General features: G+C 49.9%; 1 protein-coding gene across 2 annotated transcripts in view; it reads right to left on the reverse strand.

The window, feature by feature from the left end:
- The window catches only part of GPR39 (G protein-coupled receptor 39), a 232,358-nt gene that overhangs the window by 13,421 nt on the left and 201,133 nt on the right, over nt 1-17,804 (reverse strand). The gene's annotated exons all lie outside the window — the stretch shown is intronic.

Below are 17,804 nucleotides of genomic sequence, written 5' to 3' on the forward strand. Positions count from 1 at the left end.
GATAAGAATAAATCCCTCCTGGGGGGTTTTCTTTTCAGAGGGGCAAAAAGAACTTTGAGGAAATAGTCTCGCAGATTTGGGAACATTAAGTATCATCTCCCCTATCCAAGTGCAGCAGTAACTGTCAACGATGTGCATTATTATTCATATTTAGTAAAGCCAGTCCTGTCCAACAATAACATCCTGCTTTAATTTTTAAAGCTATTCTGCATCTGTTACCTCACTTGCTGTCTCCACAACCTGATGACCGATGGCAGTGTAATATAGGGAAGAACGAATCTGACTCCATATTGGATGTGTTTCTTTTACTTCAACCTTTGTATTCTATTGCTTTTGCTACAAGTTAAGAATGTTGCCTACAGCCTGAAATAGACAGGATGGCCCATCCTCAAGGCTCTGACCTTTAAAGGTATAACATTTTTCCATTCATATAAAGATAAAAAGTTGCAGGACAGAGAATAACATCTGTCTTGTTGGAAGTTTACAGAAACATCCTGACCTGACCTAGGCAGACAGCTGCAAGAACAAAGGATTCCCCCACCAAGAAGTTTGCAACAACGAGCCGCATGCCTCCAGCTTTTAGTATAAAAGAAGCCTGAATTCTAACTCAGGCAAGATGGTTCTTTGGGACACTAGTCCACCATCTTCCTGGTCTTTTGGCTTTCCAAATAAAGTCACTACTCCTTGCCCCGACAACTCGTCTCTCGATTCAGTGGCCTGTCACGTGGTGAGTAGTACGAGCTTGGACTCAGTGACAGCAGAGCACCTCTGGGCTCTGTCCTCGCTCTATACTCATCTCACTCCCCCTCTCTGGATACCACCTCCATGCCTCTGACTTGAAATACCACACCTGGGGATACGCAGGTCCCACATCAACGTTGCCAGCTTCAGTAGGCATCTACAGCCAGCCCCCAACTCAATGTCATGTCTTGGGTAGCTCATCTGCACCTATACTGGGACACGTCCAAACTGAAGTAATGACCAACCACCAGCTGAAACCTGCTCTCCCTCCTCTGCTCCCAATTTTAATAAATTCTACTGCCGTTCACTGAGATTTTTCTAGCTGCAAACCTGCAAGTCATCCTGTTCTACTTCCCCATCACTCCCAAATCCAATCCATCTCTAAGACTGTCACTTTTCCCTCCCCCATCTGTCCCCTTCTCGCCACCTCCACTGTAAGATCCCTAATGGGGCTGCCCTTACCTCATGGCTGGATGAAGCAGAAGCTCACTGACTGGTTTTGTTCGAAATCACTCCTGCCCAAGCCGCTCTCCAAACAAGCCAGGATCATCTCATTAAGTTGAAAAGTTCAGTCACCCCCTTGTTAAAACCTTTAAATGGCTTATTACTGAAACCTCAGAATAACTGAAACCTTAGAATAAAGTTCCAAAGCTTTAACAAGTCCTATAGGATCTGCCCTAACTTATTCCTTCAGGCTTTCCTGTACCCTGTGTGCTGTGTCTGCTTCCAACACCTCACCCTTTCTCATTTCCTGGAGCCAGCCAACTCCCCCTCCTGCCTCGGGGCTCTTATCCAGCCAGGCTTCCTTCTCCTCACCTTGCTTATTCTTATCCATTGTTCAGTTCTCTGCTGAAAGACCCCTTCCTCCAAGAAGCCATCCAAGACCTCATGTCTGAGCCCCCTGTTATAAGCTCCCATCACCCCATGCTTCTTGGCCGCACGCTGTACGTTTGGACATATTTAACTTGGAGCGTGTGTCTTTCATGCCAGTCTTCTCAGCCATGGGAGCTCCATGGGGTTCAGTCCGTCCTGTTCTACCTCCGCAGTGCCTGGCGCAGCATCTGGGACATGGTAGGTGCACAATACACGTAGGAAGACCTGCCAATCTGACGCTCTGACCATATAGTGCGGTAAGTGGGTGGGTGCTGCTGGCCCTATGTTTACAGATGAAGAAGGTGACGTGCATTACGCTGAACCTATTTGGTTCAGGTTACAAAGAAAATGAGTGGAAGACAGAAAGCCTAAAACCCGGGATCTTCTAATCAAGATGTTCACAAATTCAAGTACATCACCCCCATCACACACCTCCATGCCTGTAACCCAGAAATCCAGTCCTACACCCTCTCCCAGAGTTTAGCCGAGAGGGAGGCAAGCATGGGACGTCCCAGCATGGGGTGAAGACTTTCACCCAACCTTCGTCTTAAGGGAACAGCGTAACTATGACCAACGTAGTCAAATCACAGAAACATGGGCTTTCAGACCTAGAAGGATCTCAGAGACGACAGATGATTGTGCTTATAAAATGAGGACTTGTCTCAGGTTTCTGAGCCCCTTCCCAGTAACAAAACCCTGGTTATTTGACTTCCCTGTACTCCAGGATCCTCCTGCAAAAATTATGGGATATGGGGCTTCCCTGGTGGCGCAGTGGTTGAGAGTCCGCCTGGCGATGCAGGGGACACGGGTTCGTGCCCCGGTCCGGGAAGATCCCACATGCCGCGGAGCGGCTGGGCCCGTGAGCCATGGCCGCTGGGCCTGCGCATCCGGAGCCTGTGCTCCGCAAGGGGAGAGGCCACAACAGTGAGAGGCCCGCGTAACGCAAAAAAAAAAAAAAAAAAAGTTTAATAAAGAAAAAATTATGGGCTATGAATCACATTTTACAAGGATATTGTATAAATTAAATTAGACACTATACTTACACTTTTTAGTATTTCCAGGTTTACAAATTCAAGAGATTATAATTATTCCCTTATGTAAAGTCCTCAGTGATGCCTAAGCGCCTTTCAGTCTTGCTCTCAGAGTACGGTCCATTGCAGCCCCCTGAGAGCATGCTAAAAATCCGGACCCTCATGCCCTACCCCAGAACCGCTAGTCAGAATCTGCATTTGAACAAGGTGCCCAGTTAATGTCTGAGCTACATTCCAGTGGCCTAACTTCTCAGCATCACATCGGGGCCCTTCTCCACCTATCTGCTGTCCTCCACCATTCCCTTCCTGAGCCCCAGGCTTTTCCAGATGACTCACATTTCCAGGACCTACCAGGTCTTTGCCCAAGACGGATTCTAAGAACCTCCCGGAATTTACCTGCTCAAGTATTCTCTCCTCTGGGAAGGGCTCCCTGACCATTCAAAGAAAAGGAATCTTCCCGGACCTCGTCCTTGCTTCCGTGACAGCTGAACCACACCAATGTAACTATGAATTTCCACGTCTGGCTGAAAGAACGTGGAGAAGCAAAGCCCATGTCCCAGCCATCAACTTGTGCCGAGTACAGCACAGTAGGGCCAAAACTTGTTCACTGGATGTATGAAAAAGAAATTTAATTCCATCAAAACATGTACCAAAGTCCCATCCTGAATTTCCAACTAAACTGGAATCCTACTGCACCGACACATATAAATATATTACACACACACACACACACCCCACATACACATCATTTTATTGCTTAGGATAATGGTACCTTAAAAATAATTTTGGACTTACAGGAGAAAAATCAGAGACCACCTTCCCAACTCCACCCCAGAAAGATGTGCAAAGAACAGAGCGGCTTCAGGTTGTTCTAGAACCAGGATACAGACAGGGCAGGAAGGCAGTGGGACAGCACCATTTTCCCTGAGGCAGGCCACCTCCTGGCCTTGCATGGGTGAGAAACAGGACCCTTCCTCTCTCCCGCCAGAGCTCTGCCTGGTGTCACGCTAGAATTTGCAGGTCTCTCAGGTTTGAAGTGACAACAAATCTAGGAAAGGATGGAGAAAATTGCAGGAGACTGAAAAGCCTCTTCATGCAAACAGTCCCACCCAGGAAAGGCAGGCTGGGATGCAGAAGGTGGCCAAAGCCTCTGGGCATCAGCTCTGGAAACTCTGCAACTCCTCGACGCTTCCCAGAACAAACCTCTACTGGGGGCAGCCACTGGCAGGAGTAAGGTCCAGGTGGCGGGAGGGGAGAGAACAGGCTGTAAGATGCGTCTAAGGTGGGGAAGAGAAACAAAGCGCCAGAAGGATGGGAGGCATGGGGGATCAGCTTGGCCTGGTGCCTCTTGGGACTGAGCACCGTCAGAAGCCCAAAGCATGACTTGAGAGCCCCCTGAGGATGTGTCCACCTAGCCCAGACCCAGCTTCACCAGGCGCCCTTCTTCACCTGATCGCAGATCATCACACTTGGCGTTGGAGCACCTTCCAGATCTGTCCAACCCCCACCACGCTACAGATGAGGAAAGGGAAGTCCAAAGCCCAAAGGCGACTCCTTCAAGGCCATTTGCCTGGCCAGCTCCAGGGAAAGAGAAAGACCAAAGCCAGGCCCCTTTCTCCCTTCCCACGGCCAAGGCTCTTTACTTCAACTGACGTTTATGAGTGCAGCCCAGGTTTAGAAGGCAGCCCTGTATAAGTGAGGGTGGTTTCAGGATCAGGACCCCAGGGCTGGGAACTGGCCTCTTCCACTGACTAGCAGTGTGACCCTAGCGAGCATGTTACTTCACATTCGTGCTATCGTTTTATTTGATAGCAAAATTGGGAAATTAATATCTTCCTTATAGGATGATTGTGTAACCGAGCAGGACCCTATGGGGTCTTCCTGGAACAGACCCCCTCCCCCACAGCCTCTGCTGTAGCTCCTCTCTGAAGTACCCAGATAATAGTATCTCATGTGTATTTCCTGAGTTTTTCAGATGCTAAAAACCACCACCTAGTGGAAGAAATTAACTACTTGATGATCATGAACAAGAAGCCCCCGGACCTTCTGGCGCCTAAGGATTGATCATGTTATCCGCCCCGTTACCTCACCATCAGCCAATCAGAGAACTGATCACATTACCCTCCGACACCCCCCCCTCACCTTGCCTTTAAAAATGCTTTGCTGAAACCCCTCGGGGAATGCAAGGTTTTTGAGTGGGAGCCACCCGTCCTGTTCTCCTCGCCCGGCCCTGCAATAAACCTTTCCCTGCTCTAAACTCCAACGTCTTGGTATTGTTTGGCCTCGCTGGGCATTGGGCACGCGAACTTGCCTTCAGTAACAACTGGAATATAAAACGAGACTGTGTGTCGGTGCTTGGCATATTGATACTCAAATGTGATTTCCCTTTCTCTCTGTTTCCTAGAATCCTGGGTTTGGGAGAAAAAACAAAGTAGTATCTCTGCGACCATCCTGCTTCAAGCATAGTACCCTGCACACCATCGCACTCGGGTCGCACTAACGTTGTGGCAGGGTGTCCTACAATTCAGTGCAATTCTCACACTATTTACCTGAAGACAGCATCAGATCCCACAGGCTAAGGTCTCAATCCTACAAAACTACTCCCCTAACCCCACTTCAGATGCCAGTTGCAAGCCCAGGTTGCCTTCCGACCAAGCAGCTATAGATGTGAGGTTGCAACAACCCCTCCCTTGGGTTTGATTCATTTGCTAAAAAGCAACTAAAAGAATTCAGAGAAACATTTTACTTACTAGATTACTCGTTTATCATAAAAAGATAGAACAGCCAGATGGAAACGATGCAGAAGACAAGGCGTGGGGAGCGGACAGTGTGGAGCTTCCTTGCTCTCTCTGGGGCACCACTCTCTCCAAACCTCCATGCGTTCACCAACGTGGAAGCGCTCCAGACGCCTTCTTTTGATTTTTTATGGAGGCTTCCTTACATAGCTGTGATTGATTAAATTATTAGCCATTGATGACTGAACTCAGTCTCCAGTCTGCCTCCCTTCCCTCCCTGGAGATCTGGGGCAGGGCTGAAAGTTCTAACCCTCTAATCACTGGTCGGTTCTTCAAGCAACTAGCCCCCCATCCAGAGGTCCCTCCAAAAGTCGCCTCATTAACATAACAAAAGACACCTTGATTGCTCTCCTCACCAAGAAACTTTAAAGGTTTTAGAAGCCCTGTGCCAGAAATGGGGATGAAGACCACATATATATTTCTTATTATAAATCACAACATCACAGGTGGTAAAGCAGCTCTCGGTTTTGGTGCGCGCGTAGAGTTGTTAATCCTCAGTAAAAGCACCCTGATAGTCCTTTGGGGAACCACTATCCCTGACAATCCCTGAGGTTCAGGTTGGGGGTTGACTCCACTCCACATCCCCAAAAGTAGATAGATGCTGAAGGAGTGGGCAATCAGAGTCACAGTGGCCGGTTCAGTGATGGACACGGGACCCAGTCAGGCCAACCAGACACAGTATTGGGACGTTTGCTGGAACCACTTGGGAAAGAAATACTCTGTTGGTGTTGCCCAACCAAGAAAATAGAAATCTGCAAGCCTGTGACTATGACTGCCCCAGTATGGGAGAGCCTTCCCTGAAACTGATGTCAATGCAAAGGAAAGCAAAGCAAAGACATAGTAAGAGAGAGTAAAGGATTTCTGACACTGTTTGAGATTGGACCCTACCAGACCTGAAATAAGACCTACCCATGGACTTTTTCAATTATATGAACTAATTCCTTCCTTCCTTCGTTTCTCACTTTCTTTCTTTCTCTCTCTCTCTTTTCTCCTTAAGCCGACTTGAATACAGTTTTCTCTTACTTCCAACCATAACAATGCCAATTATATAAATCTCTTTAATTTAACGTGACCTGCAGAGGCAATTCTTCATTCTCCTAAGGTAACATCACTCAGTCTCTCAGGTATAAACTGAATCCCTCCTGTAAATAAACATTTTCTTTTGCCCATCTGAAGTAAAAGAGAGTAAGAGGATTAGTGGCTGCTTCCTACCGCTCATACCACTGGGACTTTATCTACTCGAAGCTTGACTTCTCTCTTTTCTCTCTATTGACTAAAGCAATCCAACCCTTTCCTTTCAAAGGAAATCTATGCTTATTTACTTGTTTCCTGTTACAAAAAAAAAAAAAACCCAGCTACCCTTTGTCTTCCTTTATGCAAGGTACTTTTGGATGTGGAATTCAGAGTTGGAAGGGATATCGAGTACATAAGCCAGTGGAGCCTTAGTATTTGGCCAATGAGAAAACAGAGGGTGAATGTGGAGCCCCGTGCCATCAATGGCGGAGTCTCTGACTTCCAGTCAGTGCAACTTCAACAGCTCTCGATGCTTTGCAATGACCTTGCACACAATGAAAGCTATCTGTGGGTGGATTAAAATATCGAGTACTTATCACATTGCCTTTCGAGAAAGCACCACAGCCTTGGATTCTAGCCCCAGTGCTGCGCTCCCCAGCTGTGTGACCTTGGGGATGTCATTTAACTTTTCAAAATCTGATTTTTCATTTATAGATTCAGAGGTTGTACTAAGAGGATCATAAAATGCCATAAATTTAATGAACCTAAAGCAGATCATGGACCGAGAGAAAGCATTCCTGCAAAACAACAAGATAAAGACAGATGATCTGGTCGGGAAAAAAATGGGCAAACGACTTGAGCAGGAACTTCACAAAAGAGACCATCCAAATGGCCAACAAACAAATTCAAAGATGTTCCACATCATGAGTCTTCAGGGAAATGCACATTAAAAGCCCAGTTAGATGTAACCACATATTGAACAGAACGGCTAAAATAAAAATACACGGGGTGGGGAAAAACATGTGTAGGCAAGGATGTGGAGCAACTGGAATGCTCCAACACTGCTGGTGGGACGTCAGCTGGCACAACTACTTCGGAAAACCATTCGGCGGTCTCCACTACAGCTGCACATCTGTGTGCCCGATGACCCAGCAGACCCACTCCCAGGTATATGCCGAGAGAAGTGCATAAGATACATCCACCTAAAGACACGGACAAGGATGTTCACAGCAACCTTTCTACAAGGGTCCCCAACTGGAAACTACGCAAAAGCTCATCAGTGGTAGAAAGTGTAGATAAATGGGATATCTGCACGATGGGATGCTATACACTGCACAGAGCAGTGGGAACTGGCAGAATAAACCACACCCTGCAATATGATTGCATCTCACAAACATAATGCTGAGTGAAGAAGGCAGACACAAATGATTACGTGTTATATGATTCTGTGTATACAAAGCAAAAAAACAGGAAAGCAAACGCATGGTGTTAGAAATCAGGATAATGGCTACCCTTAGGGGGTAAGTACAAGGGGGCACAGGGGAGGTGGGGAGGTACTGGTGATGCTCTATGTCTTAATCTAGTTATGTGAATGTGTTCAAAGTGTAAACGTATAATATGTGTACTTTTCAGTATGCATGTTAGACTTCAACAAAAAGTTCAAATTTTTTTTTTTTTTTTTTTTTTGCAGTACGCAGGCCTCTCACTGCTGTGGCCTCTCCTGCTGCGGAGCACAGGCTCCAGACGCACAGGCTCAGCGGCCATGGCTCACGGGCCCGGCCGCTCCACGGCATGTGGGATCTTCCCGGACCGGGGCACGAACCCTTGTCCCCTGCATCGGCAGGCGGACTCTCAACCACTGCGCCACCAGGGAAGCCCCTCAAAAATACTTTTTAAAAGTATTCCAGCATGGACAGTAAATGTCATTCCCTGTTATGGGCTGAATTGTTCCCCTCACAAATTCATATACTGAAGCCCTACCCCAGTACCTCAGAATGTGACTGTATGTATTTGTAGATAAAGTCTTTAAAATGAAATTAATTAAGTTAAAATGGGGTGATTAAAGTGGGCCCTAATCCAATGACCAGGTATCCTTATAAGAGGAAATTAGGATACAGACAACACAGATAGAGGGATGACCATGTGAGGACACAGTGAGAAGGTGGCCGTCTGCAAGCCAGGAAGAGAGGCCTCAGAAGAAACCAATCCTGCTGGCTTCTTGATCTTGGACTTCTGGCCTCCAGAACCATGAGAAAATAAATTTTTGTTGTTTAAGTCACACAGTTGGTGGCATTCTGCTATGGCAGCCCTAGGAAACTAACTCAGCCACCCTAGATATTCTTGGCTTCGTCTTATGCTGGGCATTAAGATACAAATGAAGCGCTTTCCTGGGAGGTAGAAGAGGCTTGGGCTGCCACGGGTGGAGGAGGGGAAGAGGGTAAGGAGGGTGGGGAGAGTAGTCCTCTATCCCAGCATCCCCTGCCAGGCTGCTTCTGGCTCTTCCATCATTCCAGAGCCTTCCCCAGCTAAAGAAAAAAGGAACAAGCCTCCTTCCTAAGGCAACTGTGCTGGTTTCCCATCTCAAAGCAATCACAACAGTCAGAGCTCTGGGATTTTTGCTTGAATAATCACAGAAGGTTTTAGAGCTGGAAGAGCCAACGGACATCGTCTCATCCAACCTTCTCATTTTATAAATGAGGAAAGAAAGGTCTAGAGAAGTTACGAAGCTCGTTCAAAGCCACACAGCAAGTGAGCGGCAAAGCCATGACTAAATCTGCACCCGCACCCCTATATCCAGACCAGGGCTTGTGCGGGGAATCCTTATTGCCTTCCTCTCTTTGGAGGGCAGGTTGAGGGGGAGATGCAGAGAGCACAGTTCAGCATCCTTTAGAAGCTTGTACTTTATCCCTGCCTTTTTTATTTTTTTTTTAGATGCCACTTTTTTTTTTTTTTAAAGATGTTGGGGGTAGGAGTTTATTAATTTATTTATTTTTGCTGTGTTGCGTCTTCGTTTCTGTGCGAGGGCTTTCTCTAGTTGTGGCAAGCGGGGGCCACTCTTCATCGCGGCGCGCGGGCCTCTCACTATGGTGGCCTCTCTTGTTGCGGAACACAGGCTGCAGACGCGCAGGCTCAGTAGTTGTGGCTCACGGACCTAGTCGCTCCGCGGCATGTGGGATCCTCCCAGACCAGGGCTCGAACCCGTGTCCCCTGCATTAGCAGGCAGATTCTCAACCACTGCGCCACCAGGGAAGCCCTATCCCTGCCTTTTGAAGCAGCACCTACACCACTTCATCGTCACTCATGATCTACCCCAACTCTCCCTTCTCCCATCATCTCCTCTTTACTCGCCGCCCTTCAGGATCTCCCGGAAGTGTCTGGAATTGAGAGTCCAGGGTGCTGGGTTCTTCCACCTGTGTGGCTTCAGGCAAGTCACTAAAACTCTGTGCTGAGGCTTTCTCGTCTGCCCAACAGGCACCGGCTCCCTCTGGATGGCTGGGCAAGGCTCCCCGAGGACCGTCCCTGAGACAGGCTGGGACCTGGGACCCTTTGCTGCAGTGCTTGCACCAGGACAAACGTCTCCTCCAGCAACAAAATACAAACAAACTAAATGGGACTAAACATAACTGTGTGCGTGTACGGTTGGGGCGAATTATGGACAAGATACAAAAAGACCAAAAAAAGCCCAACTGCCGCTTCTGAAGAGCCAGGAGCAAAACCCGGGTGTTGGGCACTGCGCATGCCCCCTGCACTCAACACCACAGAGGGGTGGGCAGACCACCTAAGCCCCCCCTCTGGCCCAACCCCTGGACACACCCCTACCCTCACCCTATATAAGGATCCGGCTCGCCCCTGCTTCAGGAAGCGAGCAAGGGGACCTGTTACTTGTCCTCGCTCCCCCCTGCTGCAGCAGGGGCCCCCGTAAAGCCTGGCCTGAATTTCTTGTCTGGCCTCTAGTCAATTTCTATGGATTGGGAAAAGTCAAGAACGCTGGTCGGTATCGTGCCCAGGCCAGAAGTCCTCCCCGCTGCCCTCCTGGGGAACCGAGGGGCCAGAGAGCTCGCGCAGACTTGGGTGGAGCTGCGGCCGCCTCTACGCATCTTCCTTCCACCTCCAGCCTGACCTCCGTGATGGGACCTCTAACGCAGGCCCCCAGCACCCCACGGGAGGGCTGGAAACAGAGAAGCCGCCTTCTTATTTAGGATGAGGGAGCCAATAGGCTATGACCTGTCCAAGGCCCAGTTTGGAGCTTTACGAATTCAGTCCTCACAGTAACCTTGGAAGCTGGGTATCGTTCCGTCCACACAATAAACAGAAAACATCGACACGTCCGAAGATGCGAGCTAGACGGGCTGGGCCAGGGTTTGATCCTGGGTCTCTCTGCCTCCACCATACTCGCCCTTCTGCTGCACCCCAACTGCCCCGACCTGTACCTCAAAATGGCAGCTTGGCAAGTATTAGAGTAGATGGGTCATGTGCCCAGGACGGCAGGCGATAAGAGACCTCTCGGGCACTGACTGTCTCACAAGCTTGCAGTGGTGATGGCGAAACAGCCTCCTTTGAATGAGTCAATTAGAAAACAAAATAAAGCAGAGCTTATCACAAGTCGCAGCGTGTGGCTGACCATCTCCGTCCGGTCTGCTCACACCTTAGGTACCGACAGCTCTGGACACCGGCGCAGGGAGCTGTGAGCTCCAAGTCACGGACATCTACAGCCATGCCAATGGCACCCTTCTTTCCCTGCTAACCCGCTTTTTGAAAGACCCTTCGGGCACGAGCTAAGGGAATTCACCCGAGCTAAGGGACCGGCTCTCAGCCGGCCAACTCCGAACACGAGGCAGGAACTTGGAAAGCTTCCAGAGGCAGCTCAGAGAGGGGCTCTGGGGGCTGGGCTCAGGCCAGGTGAGAGCTGCGGCCAAAGGAAAACCACTGAAGCAGAAGAGATGCATAGTAGGCCTTTCTCGGTTTCCCTGGAGAGTGGACATATCAAAAATGCAAAAGCTGCGGTTTGATGAGTTAAAGAGGACCCACTGGTGACAGAGAGAGAAAGAAAGAAAGAAAAGGGCTGAGGGGAAGTGTCTGGGTGTGGGCAAGTGGAGCAAACTTATTCCCAAGAGACACTGGAGGGTGGGCAGGGAAGATTCCAGGCAGAAGCAGACACCAACCACCTTCCCCGTCTGGTGCAGAGGAACGGATCCCAGCCAGCAGGAAAACGAGGGGCTCTGAGCTACATGGTCCCCCGCAAGAGGTGAGGTGTGGGCACTGCAGGGCGGTGTCTGCAGCAGGCCTGGAGACAGTGTGGCCTCTGAGCTACACCATCCCAGGAAATACAACGAACTGAGGGGGGAGAAGGGGGAGTGGGGACGGTGGGAGGAGAAGCCTGAGTGGGTAGCAGAGGCCCCGCCCCTCCCCAGAATGTCCCTTGCATGACTGTGTCATCAACCAAAAGGCATTGGGAAACCCTCCAACCCAAAAGGCCTACTCACCTAAGGCCCTACTGCCAACATCACAGGACCAGCTGTGTAGGGAGCTGGGGCCTCCGGGCTCAGGAGGGAACAGGTGATCTCGGGGGAGGGGTTCCTGCACAGGACAGCAGGCCACTTACTCCCTAGCACCTGGGAAACTCTTGAGAAATCTCCAGCTGGACAACTGGCCCCCCGGCACCAAGCGCTCAAGGGTTTCTAAGAACCAGAAAGAGGCAGTGCCCTGGCCAAAAGGCCCCTGATATCCTCTGTAAGCAGAACTGTACGTATATGGTAGAGTCTAGAGCGAGCAGAACTGGTCCCTGCCCTAAAGGGATACGTGAACTCAACTAGACAGCAGGACATGGTCAGCCGATGGCAGGGGTGAAGGGCCATGGCATCTGAACAAGGGCTGAGATGACAAGGCACGATTCAGCCACTTAGTCAAAACACACGGGGGCCAGGCACCGCCTGCCCCAGTCCCTGTGCCGGCCGGGGCCATGGGACTCTGGCCCACGTAGAGGCTGAGGATGCAGAGGAGGGCACCTTACGGACAGAGAGTGGCGGGATCACAGGGCAAGGGTTCCAAGGGGACTGCAGGACGACAAGGCAGCCATAGATTGCGTTCACAGAGGAGCGTGCCCCGTCCCTCCCCACCCACCGGGAAAGGCGTCAGCCACGCAAGGGGGTCTTAAGAGCCGCTGGTCTCACTTGGGCAAGGGCTGGGGTCTGAAGGCTGTTGGGTGTTCAGGTGACTGAGCATCTGGGACACCTACAGTGACAGAGCTCTGGGGCCCACCCGGAGCTCTTCTCCCTGTGGTCTGTGCATCCTCCGCCCTGCTTCCTTGACCTCTCTGTGCTTCATCTGTAAAATGGGGCTAACGCTGCCACCGCAGGGTTCGGCCCTTGGGCGCTGGAGGCAAGGAGGTTAGTTCCCCCTTCCCCGCTGAGACAGAGCTCAGAGGTACGGAGGCCTGGAGACCTGCTCCGACTCACTGTGACCAAGCACATGCTGCAGAGACACGCCCACGCTTGCCCAATCTTTTCACTGGCTTCCTCGGCCGTCCTGCCCAGTGCCTGAAACTGTTGCCACCGCGGCTGGCCGCTGAGGACACACGTGTCCCACTCCTGTTGCAAGGAGGTGCTGAGCCCCATGTAGGAGATGGTCTGTGTGTGCCCCGCGGTGACTTACTGTCTAGCTGAGCTGGCCTCAAGTTCATAAGAAAGCCTGCTGGGCTGCAGAACCCGCGTCAGCACCCCGAGAAAGTACAGCAGCCAGCCTATCACAGCAGAGACGCAGGTGGGACCACGCCCCAGGGGAACCTGGAGAGTGCAGCCGCCTCCACGGGGCGCTCCAGCCAGTGGGCGGCTGCTGTGCCCCTGCGGGATGCCCCTCTGGTTGCAACACCTGCAGGCTCCCGGGGAGCTCCACGGGCGCTCTTAGCTGACTCTGCCCCGAATCAAAGAGGCACGCGGGGCAGGGCCCCCTTAACACCCACATACTGGTCCAGGGGCTGTTGGCGCCCTTGACCTCCCTCCCACCTTCTAAAGTACCAGGGCACCTCAGCGGCGTGGGCAGACAGCCTGGCGTTAAGTGAAGCCGGCTATTAAAGGCATTGCCAGGCCGGGAGAGGGGGATCCTAAAGACAGAGAGGAGATAAAGATAGGGGAGGATGGAGTGGGGTGGCAGCTGATCATAAAACCCAGACAGGCCCAGAGTCTGTGCCCCCAAAGCCCACAGCGGGCCCAGTATGCTTCTCAGGTAGGGAGGGTGCTCTGTGCGCCTCTGCCTTGGGGATGGTGCGTCCCCCTCCCAAGTTTCTCACCCAGGCCAGCCCCCATCCTCCAGCAGCAGCCTTCATTTCCCTGGGTTCCTTAGCACCCACCAAGAACTGCCTGTGTCTTCAACACTTCTTTCCTCTTCGTCTCCATTTAGCCATAATAGAAGCTGTGTTCTCAATCTATTGTCACATTTATGATCCAGAAAGCCCTCATTTCCTGCAATAATCTTAAGTGATAATTCAAGGCTTAAATGTACTTTAATGTTTTGTAATGCTTCGAAAGCAACATCTCGCAATTATAATACAGCCTCTGAAATTACTAGTCTGCGTGAAAAGAGGGAATGAACAACTGGAAAACGAAATGAAAATTCAGCAAATTGATCTAAGGCTGAAATGATGAGGTTTAGTAAGTTTCAGCGATGGGAGTGGGAGAATGCCGGGGTGACCGCTGTCAGGTGCCAGATGGCCTAGCTAGGGGAACAAACATCTAACTTAAGGAATGCCTTCTTTTCTCACTTTCCTGATCAATCAAGGAGGAGAGAGCCAGAATCTTCTCACCTGGATTTTTCCAGGGTGGGAAAAGGAAGGGCATATTTAAAGGGAACCAACTGCCACCCCTGACTAAGGAAGAGAGTTTGAGAGAAGAAACACAGTAGGTAGTAGAGGGGGCGTGGGGCAGCATCAAACCAGAGAGAGCCTACTGCCGGCTTCCAGAGGTGGTTCTCTGTTCATTCCAACCATTTTTGTCAATGCTCACTCAGTGCCATTGTCTGATTTATTCCCAACGTTACTTCTAAGAACAGATGAGGACCCCGAGGCTCTGAGAGGTTAAGGGACTTGGGCACGTACACAGAGAAAGCTGTGTGGCCTGGGTTTGAACTCAGGTTGAAGTTCAAAGCTTATACTCATACTTCACAGTAAAGAGAACCTGAACTTTTAGAAAGGATTTAAAAAGCTTTCATTAAAAGTAATAATAATAACTCAATGAACAAATGAAAAGATAAACTGAGGTAAATATTTCCTGCACATATAACAAACAAATGCTGAATATAAAATTACCCAATATAAAAAGAGGTCTTAGAAATCAACAGAAAGGAACTTCCCTGGTGGCGCAGTGGTTGAGAATCCGGCTGCCAATGCAGGGGGCACAGGTTCAATCCCTGGTCCAGGAGGATCCCCCATGCCATGGAGCAACTAAGCCCGTGCACCACAACTACCGAGCCCGTGCGCCACAACTACTGAGGCCTGCGCGCCCAGAGCCCATGCACAAGAGGAGCCACCGCAATGAGAAGCCCCCGCTCGCCGCAACTAGAAAAAAGCCCGCGCACAGCAATGAGGACCCAACGCAACCCAGTAAATAAATAAAAGAAACCAACAGAAAAAGATTAGCGGTCCAAAAGAAAGGTAGATAAAGGACGGAAACAGGCAAAATTAATGGCAATAAATATACCAAAAAATAATTAACTTTACCAACATATGAAAAAAATGTAAATCAGAACCACAATTAGATCTCATTTTTGCCCTTCACAACGGTTTGAAAGATTGGTATATACAACATTGGTAAGGTTCCAGTATGGAAACGGGGTGGAGGCATTCCTATTCACTGTTCAAAGGGAAAATCTGCTCAACTCCCTTGGAGGCAACTGGGTAATATCCTCCAAAATCCAAAGGTACATACTATTTTCCCCAGGAACTCCAGCTCTAGGACTCTAAGCCATAAAAATACTCAGTCAAACGTGCAAATATTTTAGTACAAGAAATTCTGCTGCCAGAAAAAATTCTTACAACCCAAATATCCAGCAACAGAAGATACTTAATAATTACGGTACATCCACCCATAGCTGTTAAACAAATGAGACAATTCTGTACGCACTGAAATGGACCCAAGATTACACTGCACTGTTAAGTAGAAAAAAAGGAATCCACAAAACATATGCATAGCTTGTGCTACTGGAAAAAAAAAAATCAAAGAAGTGTGTCTATGGATGGATGTGTTTCTGTGCATTTGTGTTCGTATAGAGAAACCTCTGGAAGAAGAGGCATCAGGTTCCACAGCGGACACCACAGGGCAACAGAACTGGGAGAGGAGAAGGGAGCTTCAGTTTCCACTTTATATATTCCTATGTGCTTTGATTCCTTAAAAACAACTTTATGGGGAAAAACAGAATATTCTCTGGGAAGGTAGTAAAAGAAATCCTAGAATGACGCATGGTAGCACTGGAACGCTGCAGAAAAGCAGTGGAGAAGCCCAGTGTCTGCCCTCAAGGAGCTCGTATGGGATCACAAATTGACTTCATTCAGAGACCGACAACCCTACAACAGGAGATCCTACAAAACTGGAAGAATGAAGACCCATGGCCAGAGACAACTATTGCATTCTGCAGAAGGCCGGGGGAAAGTGAAAAGCTGAAGAGGGCTTCTTAGAGAGGCGATACTCCCAATGGGCCTTGGGGAAGAAGTAGGATTTTGCTGGTTGAAAAGGAGGAAAAGGAAATCCAGCAGGGGAGGACGGGAACAGGTGCTGAGAGACTGCAGAGTGACATTTTGTTGAGCGAAAGCACAGGGACACCACAAATATCAGAGCGCTTAGACAGGCTCCATTACAGGGCGAGGATGCTGCCAGGTAGAGGGGAGGTGTAGACCTGGCATAGGGAAGGCTACCCCCTGCCAAAGGAACCCGTGGAGGCTCGGCCTGGTCCAGCCCCATCCCCTCTGGCCCACACTGAAGTCCACCACGAACAGGTTGAAGTGGACGGCGGAGCTTCTTCAACCCTCCCGTGGGCCTTACCTCCCGAATCTCCTCTCTACGCTCTTTTCTTGGGCCCCCGGGTGCTCTCTCCCCTCGCCTTCCCCTACACTCAAATCCCTGCCACTGAAAACCTCAAAGGCTTCACCCTGTGTGGTGACAGATGCCCTCTCGGATGTCAGGGCAGCTCGATGAGTACAGAATGCTGGGGAGTAGGGCAGATCTGGACCAAATCCTGGCTCTGCCCCCTTCCAGCTGGGCAAAGAACCACCTCTTCTAGCCCATTTTCTCATCTGCAAACTGGAATAACACCAACAATCTCACAGGGTTATTGGGAGAATGATAAATAAAAACTGAGAGCAGACCTAGCTCAGAACCAAACATATACCAAACTCTCAACAAATAGTGGCTCTTACCTGGCTAGAAAGAGGGGAGGGGCAGACATGGACTGACAAAACCGCGGTTCAGTAGAAAGATCACAGGAAAGGTTTTGGAGGTGAAGGGGGCTTTCTGAATTTCTATGAATCTCACCGGGATTATTCAATCCATGTTGAAGGATCACCTGCTAAAAACATTTGGGTCAAAACCAAGGCTGGGACGGGGATGAGACAAGGGAGGTGCCTAGGGCACAAAATTTAAGGAGGCACTGGCTCTTGGGGCCGGGCAAGTGCAGAGTCAGCGCCTGAGCGTGAGCGCCTCCTTAAATTTTCCATCCTAGCTGCCTCACTTGCCTTACCCTAGTCCTGGCCCACGTCAAAACAGTGGCTTAGACATGAACCTCTAAGAAGCAAGATTTGAATTAAACAGAGATATTGCTACAGGGAGAAGCAAGCAACTGATCCCCCGGGCTGGGCAGATGTGTTTATTTGCAGTGAGAGGGGAGGCGGGGAGTGCAGTTACAATGAGTGACTTACCAGGCCTGGAGCAAGAGTTGGCGTCTACAAGGGCCTGATCTCACCGGTTAATTGGCCCTACCCGCCTCCCTGCAATTCTCTAGTCAGCTAGCATTAACACACCTCAGGCCCACTCTTCAACAGAGCAGACTCTGTCCGGAGCTGCCCTGCTGCCTGGCCCATCTCAGTGCGACGGACCATCCTCTGCAGATGGGAGGGAAATGTGTAATGATGCCTTCCAGAAAGGCATGAAAGTTGAAGATAACACCAAAGAAGGGGCAGGCCTCCAGGTGAGGCTGGAGGAAGGAGAGTCACCTGCTTGTTGGAGGTGAGGTATTCTGGGGAACTGCCGAGCAGAATTTCATTCTGCATTCAGTGCAGGTCTCTGGGTTGTGAGATCATGGCTGAGTTATCACAGCTCCTGATGACAAATCATGAAAAACATGTCTTTCCCAATCTCTTTCCAGGTTC

This window comes from Pseudorca crassidens, chromosome 6, assembly GCF_039906515.1.
Source record: "Pseudorca crassidens isolate mPseCra1 chromosome 6, mPseCra1.hap1, whole genome shotgun sequence".
NCBI classification, from domain to species: Eukaryota; Metazoa; Chordata; class Mammalia; order Artiodactyla; family Delphinidae; genus Pseudorca; species Pseudorca crassidens.